Source organism: Lissotriton vulgaris, chromosome 1_1 (assembly GCF_964263255.1).
Source record: "Lissotriton vulgaris chromosome 1_1, aLisVul1.2, whole genome shotgun sequence".
Lineage (NCBI taxonomy): Eukaryota > Metazoa > Chordata > Amphibia > Caudata > Salamandridae > Lissotriton > Lissotriton vulgaris.
Window position 1 is genome coordinate 146365273 of NC_141685.1, and position 7377 is coordinate 146372649.

At 45.5% G+C, this 7377-nt stretch overlaps 1 pseudogene across 1 annotated transcript in view; it reads left to right on the forward strand.

Moving 5' to 3' along the window:
* Nucleotides 1–7128, forward strand: part of LOC147737859 (uncharacterized) — a 52062-nt pseudogene extending 44934 nt beyond the window's left edge. The window contains exon 3 of the transcript XR_015303097.1: nt 3731–7128. The product of XR_015303097.1 is annotated as an uncharacterized LOC147737859 (transcript). The remainder of the gene's footprint in view (nt 1–3730) is intronic.
* Nucleotides 7129–7377: the final 249 nt, after the last annotated feature.

Sequence of the window (7377 nt, forward strand, 5' to 3'; positions counted from 1 at the left end):
TCATGGGATCCAGGACCCGACAGCGTCTTTCGTGGTGCAGAAAGCGCTACGTGGGTGGCAACGCCTTGAGGGTCGCAGAGTAGATGAGAGGCACCCGATAGGTCTGGATAGGTTGGCCCTGTTATTATCCGTACTCCCTGCGACATGTTCATCCCAGTATGAAACAGTGTTATTCCGGGCCGCCTTTGCGTTAGCATTCCATGGGGCAATGCGGGTAAGCGAACTGGTGGCGAAGAACAAGCGGGATACGGTGGGGGGACTGTGCCGAGAGCACATTCAGGTAAAGAGGGAGACGATGACTGTCTCGTTTGTCAGGTCCAAGGCCGATCAGGGTGCGATAGGGGATTGTGTAGTCATACATCGGATTCCCGGATCTCCCATGTGCCCTGTTGTTTGCGTAGAGGAATATTTAGCGCAGAGGGCGTCATCATGGGGGGGGACCTTGTTGAGGCACGCTGATGCCACCCCACTGACGAGGTTTCAGTTCCAGCGGGTGCTTGCAATGGCAATTTCGGCCGCGGGCTTGAACCCCGGCGAGTTTGGGACCCATTCCTTTCGGATAGGGGCTGCTACTGAGGCTACAGCCAGGGGTCTGAGTGTAGAAAAAGTGAAATGTTTGGGGCGTTGGTCCTCGAATTGTTACAAAAGGTATGTGCGGTTGCACATGTTGTGAAGCTGCTATCATGTGCTCACGCTTCTTGTTTTTGTTTGGTTTACAGTTTCGCAAGCTTACGAGGCGGGGCGGACTGTGCAGTCGACCCGACACCTGGGAACCAGCGGTCAAACATCACCGGCTGCGGAAAAAGTGGTGTGGGTCGTGGGCCACTCATACGTGAGGCGTGCCGCGGACGTATTCAAAGCAGGTGACATGATTCACATGGCTGGGGAATACGGGTACAGGGTGACCTTCTACGGAAGGGGCGGGCTCTGTATTGACCAGTTTCAATCCTTTTTCGAAGGGTTGTTAGGGCGGACGAGGTCACCGCCATCTATAATCATAGTCCATCTTGGGGGCAACGATTTGGTGACCACTGGTAGACGACTTCTTCTCGAGGCGATACTTTCCACAGTAAGTTGGTTGGCGAGAAGGGTTCCAGGGTGCACAATTGCATGGTCCCATATGATTCCACGTAGAGTGTGGCGGGGGCGAATTCGGTTTCTGCTTTAAATCATTCTGTGAAGAAAGTGAATAACAAATTGGGTAGATTGTTTCGTTCAAGTGCACTGCATTGTATTCCTCATGGTTGTATCAAGGGGGACAGTATGTATTTGGGTGATGGGGTCCATTTGTCCCGGGTGGGGAATGAGTTACTCATAGGAGACCTCATAGCTTGGCTAAAGAGTTTAAAGCATGACCTTTAGGCAGGAGTTTTTGTGGGGGGTCCGGATAGCCGGTCAACTATCCGGCCTGTGGCGGTAAGGTCATGATCGGTGAGCAGTAATTGGAAGATCCCTATGGGGGGGGCGTCACCCATTACGGATGAGAGCGCCCGGGGGAGGTGGCCATTGGCCCCTCAACGGGGAGGCGGTCCCTTCTAAGGATGGGCCGCCGAAAGGAAAGGGAAGGCGGTCAAGGCCCCTTCCTGGATAGGAGGGGCTACGGGCCCCTCCTGGGAATTTCCCGGGGCCAGGACACCTGCGACGGCAGATGTGGTAAGTTGTGTGGGGTGGGGAGGGGGGTTTACGCTACCTTCTAGACACCTCACACGAGTCCTCGGACGACCATTAAATGGCGTCGAGTTCATTGGGGCCCCCGTCAAGTCAAGGGAAATTGGTAGATGCACATGAGGTACAGCCTCTGTGCGGTCGCCCCTCGCAAGTGGGGGGGGTAATTCTGGATTAGGGATCTGACACCGGTTACGACCTTGCCGTTGGCCCTTAACGTTAGGATGTACAATTTCAAGTTAAAATGTTTTGTAGGATGTTAGTTCGGCTAGGAGAACCTTTGTATTAGAAATATGTTAAGGTTAGCCAAACATTGTAATGTGGAAATGAAATTGTACATAATATGAAACTGTTATTTTTAATGTTTTGATTTTGTTTCATATTTTAATAAATACGGCCGGGAGGGTCACTCCCTCCCGCCTTCCAAAAGTTCAGTACGGTTTCCGGTTTCCCATCCTTGGGGATTGTGTCGAGAGGGGGTGGCGGGTATCTCAGCCATATGGAAAGGGGCGACCACTCGGTCCCCCCGAACGTATGGTGGAGTACCCCGATCCCCCCGGGAGGCCATCTTGGGCGGGAGGCGAGTCTTGGCTGGTATGCCCGAAGCGGCGTAGCCGGGGCGCGCTTTTTCCCGCCCTGGAGTGGGTTGTCCTAGGCACTGAAGCCGCCAGCCACGCCCCCCGGAGGCGGGCGGAGGCGGGTTTACGCCCGCCCGAAGATGGATAAAAGGAGCAACAAGCCAAGAAAGCATCCTCTTGTTCCGGTGCTCTGAAGCTGCACCTCCCCGCTGCACGTGAGCTCGAGACGGAACGAAGAGCCAATTTTGACCCACCCACCAGCCCCTGAAGACAGCAAGTGGTTTTTGAAATAAAGTTTTGATGTGGTAACTCTATTTCTTACAGGTTGTTACGATTGAAGTGTTATTTGAGTATGCAATAAAGTGACTGGTTCTTTTCAGTATGTTTTTTCGAATAAAGTATTTTGCACTAGTGTTGACCAGTAATCATACGTGAAGCAGTTATGGTTTTTTTTAATTTTAGTAATTCTAGTTAATTGTCGTATTTATTTTGGTCGGGCGGTAAGGTCATGATCGGTGAGCAGTAATTGGAAGATCCCTATGGGGGGGGCGTCACCCATTACGGATGGGAGCGCCCGGGGGAGGTGGCCATTGGCCCCTCAACGGGGAGGCGGTGCCTTCTAAGGATGGGCCGCCGAAAGGAAAGGGAAGGCGGTCAAGGCCCCTTCCTGGATAGGAGGGGCTACGGGCCCCTCCTGGGAATTTCCCGGGGCCAGGACACCTGCGACGGCAGATGTGGTAAGTTGTGTGGGGTGGGGAGGGGGTTTACGCTACCTTCTAGACACCTCACACGAGTCCTCGGACGACCATTAAATGGCGTCGAGTTCATTGGGGCCCCCGTCAAGTCAAGGGAAATTGGTAGATGCACATGAGGTACAGCCTCTGTGCGGTCGCCCCTCGCAAGTGGGGGGGGTAATTCTGGATTAGGGATCTGACACCGGTTACGACCTTGCCGTTGGCCCTTAACGTTAGGATGTACAATTTCAAGTTAAAATGTTTTGTAGGATGTTAGTTCGGCTAGGAGAACCTTTGTATTAGAAATATGTTAAGGTTAGCCAAACATCGTAATGTGGAAATGAAATTGTACATAATATGAAACTGTTATTTTTAATGTTTTGATTTTGTTTCATATTTTAATAAATACGGCCGGGAGGGTCACTCCCTCCCGCCTTCCAAAAGTTCAGTACGGTTTCCGGTTTCCCATCCTTGGGGATTGTGTCGAGAGGGGGTGGCGGGTATCTCAGCCATATGTGTGCTGTGTGAGTGCCCTTTTTTTGCAAAGTTACTCTATGAACACCTTTGTTGAAATAAATAAGATTGTGACCTGTTCTAAAGAACTTGTATGCAAATATCTGTGTATGGTTAAATATGCCATCATAATTTTCAACAATAGTAATAAACTAGATGGTTTTTCAATCAATTAAAAATTGTGTATGCACATTCCTGTATTTTTCATTTAAGTAATTTAAATCTCTTTACATCCAACAGAAAACAATCCTCGATTGTACAAAATGTTTAAGAATAATGAAGATGATACTGTAAATCTGCAAAAGCAAAGTCTGAAATATTGAGTTCCAGTATTAAGGAAAACATAAGTGCTGACAGAGAGAGCGGTACCTGAACATAAACTGACAGATCTTGGAAGTACCGTCAAGGGAAATTCGGTGGTTCTACGAGTATCAGCTGTGCACCTCTGTGCCTCAAGATGGAGAAAGGACCTCTAGAAAATTAAGGAAACACTGATCAACCACTTCTTGTGTAAACATGTCCAATACCAGCTCTGATCATGAGTTGGTTACAGCAGTACTCTGCTTCCTAAAGTGATATCAGACCACCATTCAGTGCTAGAGGTGTATTGTAAACTCCCTCAGGCCATTCCACAGCAACCAGCAAAAAGCACAGTTAACTGAAAGTTAAAAGAAATGGGGGTTCTGCTATATACTACACAGAGTATATTTACCAAGCCTAAAACTGCATCCGATAAAACACACAGGGAAAAAGCCATACAAATGCAATGAATGTCTGAAGAGCTTTAGTCAATTATCATGCCTAAAAAACAGCAGCGAACACACACAGGGGAAAAAACATATTGCAGTGAATGTGGAAGTAGTTTTACGGAATTATCTAAACTCATGAGTCATCAGCGAACACACACTGGAGTAAAACCATTCAAGTGCAATGAATGTGGGAAGAGCTTTATATATTTATCCCACTTAAAACGGCATCAGAGAACACACACTGGGGAAAAACCATTCCAGTGCAATGAATGTGGGAAGAGATTTTGTCGCTTATCAGTCCTACATATACATCAGCGAACACACACTGGGGGAAAACCATATCATTGCAGTGAATGTGGAAGTAGTTTTAGTTACTCTTCAACATTAATGATTCATCAGCAAACACACACTGGAGAAAAACCATATCCTTGCAGTGAATGTCTGAAGAGCTTTACTCGATTATCTCTCCTAAAACAGCATCAGCAAACACACACAGGAGAAAAACCATATCATTGCAGTGAATGTGTGAAGAGCTTTCCTAAATTATGGTACCTAATGCAGCATCAGAAAACACACACTGGGGAAAAACCATTCCAGTGCAATGAATGTGGGAAGAGATTTTTTCGCTTATCAGTCCTACATATACATCAGCGAGCACACACTGGGGAAAAACCATACCATTGCAGTGAATGTGGGAAGAGCTTTAGTCAATTATCTTTCCTAAAACTCCATCAGAAAACACACACAGGGGAAAAACCCTACCACTGCAGTGAATGTGGAAGTAGTTTTAGATCTTCTTCGGGATTGAAGTATCATCAACAAACACACACAGGGGAAAAACCCTATCATTGCAGTGAATGTCTGAAGAGTTTTCATGAATTGTCGCACCTAAAGCGGCATCAGAAAACACACACTGGGGAAAAACCATTCCAGTGCAATGAATGTGGGAAGAGATTTTGTCGCTTATCAGTTCTACATATACATCAGCGAACACACACTGGGGAAAAACCATATCATTGCAGTGAATGTGGAAGTAGTTTTAGTTACTCTTCAACATTAATGATTCATCAGCGAACACAGACTGGAGAAAAACCATACCATTGCAGTGAATGTGGAAGTAGTTTTAGTGAATCTTCAACATTAAGGAGTCATCAGCGAACACACACTGGAGAAAAACCATACCATTGCAGTGAATGTGGCAAGAGATTTTGTCACTTATCAAACCTAAAACAGCATCAGAAAACACACACTGGGGAAAAACCATTCCAGTGCAATGAATGTGGGAAGAGATTTTGTGATTTATCAAACCTAAAACGGCATCAGCGAGCTCACACTGGGGAAAAACCATACCATTGCAGTGAATGTGGGAAGCGCTTTAGTCAATTATCATACCTAAATCTCCATCAGAGAACACACACAGGGGAAAAACCATATCATTGCAGTGAATGTGGAAGTAGTTTTAGTGACTCATCAACATTAAGGGTTCATCAACGAACACACAGGGGAAAAACCATATCATTGCAGTGAATGTGTGAAGAGCTTTCCTAAATTATGGTACCTAACACAGCATCAGAAAACACACACTGGGGAAAAACCATTCCAGTGCAATGAATGTGGGAAGAGATTTTTTCGCTTATCAGTCCTACATATACATCAGCGAGCACACACTGGGTAAAAACCATACCATTGCAGTGAATGTGGGAAGCACTTTAGTCAATTATCATACCTAAAACTCCATCAGAGAACACACACAGGGGAAAAACCATACTACTGCAGTGAATGTGGAAGTAGTTTTAGATCTTCTTCAGGATTAAAGTATCATCAACAAACACACACAGGGGAAAAACCATATCATTGCAGTGAATGTCTGAAGAGTTTTTATAAATTGTCGCACCTAAAGCGGCATCAGAAAACACACACTGGGGAAAAACCATTCAAGTGCAATGAATGTGGGAAGAGATTTTGTTGCTTATCAGTCCTACATATACATCAGCGAACACACACTAGGGAAAAACCATATCATTGCAGTGAATGTGGAAGTAGTTTAAGTTACTCTTCAACATTAAGGAGTCATCAGCGAACACACACTGGAGAAAAACCATACCATTGCAGTGAATGTGGGAATAGATTTTGTCACTTATCAAACCTAAAACAGCATCAGAAAACAGACACTGGGGAAAAACCATTCCAGTGCAATGAATGTAGGAAGAGATTTTGTGATTTATCAAACCTAAAACGGCATCAGCGAGCACACACTGGGGAAAAACTGTAGTATGGCCCCTACTGCCACGCTATTCTTTGCTAAAGTTAGCCTCAGTTAGCAACTATTTTAACTGCGTGTATTTTTATTTTTGCACACAACACTGTATCTTCTTGTGCAAGACGCCTTTCTGCCCACATGAGCTTATATTGTTATAGTTTGCTCTCAGCGTACAAGTTCGAAAATCAAGCCACTGTGCTTTCCATTTCTGGTTAGTCCTTACTACCTAGACATAATATTAGGCACTTCTTGGATTGAGAAATGCTTGCATTATACTAACACGCAGCAGCTTCCTCAAGACAGACAGAAGATTTCCTTCTACGAACTAGAGCCTTGCTGAGCCTATGATGTAACCTTACTCCTACATTCTATGCTGAGGGTTTCCCCAAAATTGGCCCAGAGATCTTCTTTTATATAATATACATATTCCTACCAGGGGAGGGTGGTCTAGGCGCTATAGCCGTAATATCCACTGGTCAATCAGAATGATTTCCCCCTTCTTATTTAATGGTATTGTAACTTTGATCATTGGTTTTATCTTATGTATTATTCTGCTGGTGATAGCTCATTTACTGCATTATTGAACAACGCACAGTTTGTTAGTTGAAAAATAAACGTTTTAAACTTTACATAGACTCTGCATTATTTGGTGTGGACAAGCATGGGTGAGTGAGCAAAAGGGTGTGCAATGCATTGCTACTGCAACTGAAAGATCGGGAGGTCCGTGTTCTGGGTTTGTCTAAGCATTAGGTATCTTTGAAAGGTCTGGGGAACTAATGAGACACTATAGCTAGTCGGTCTAGGGATTGTGGGTTCTTAGGTGTAAGTGCGGTACAACCAATCTTGCACTAAATGCCTATTTTCTTGTGCATAGTTCT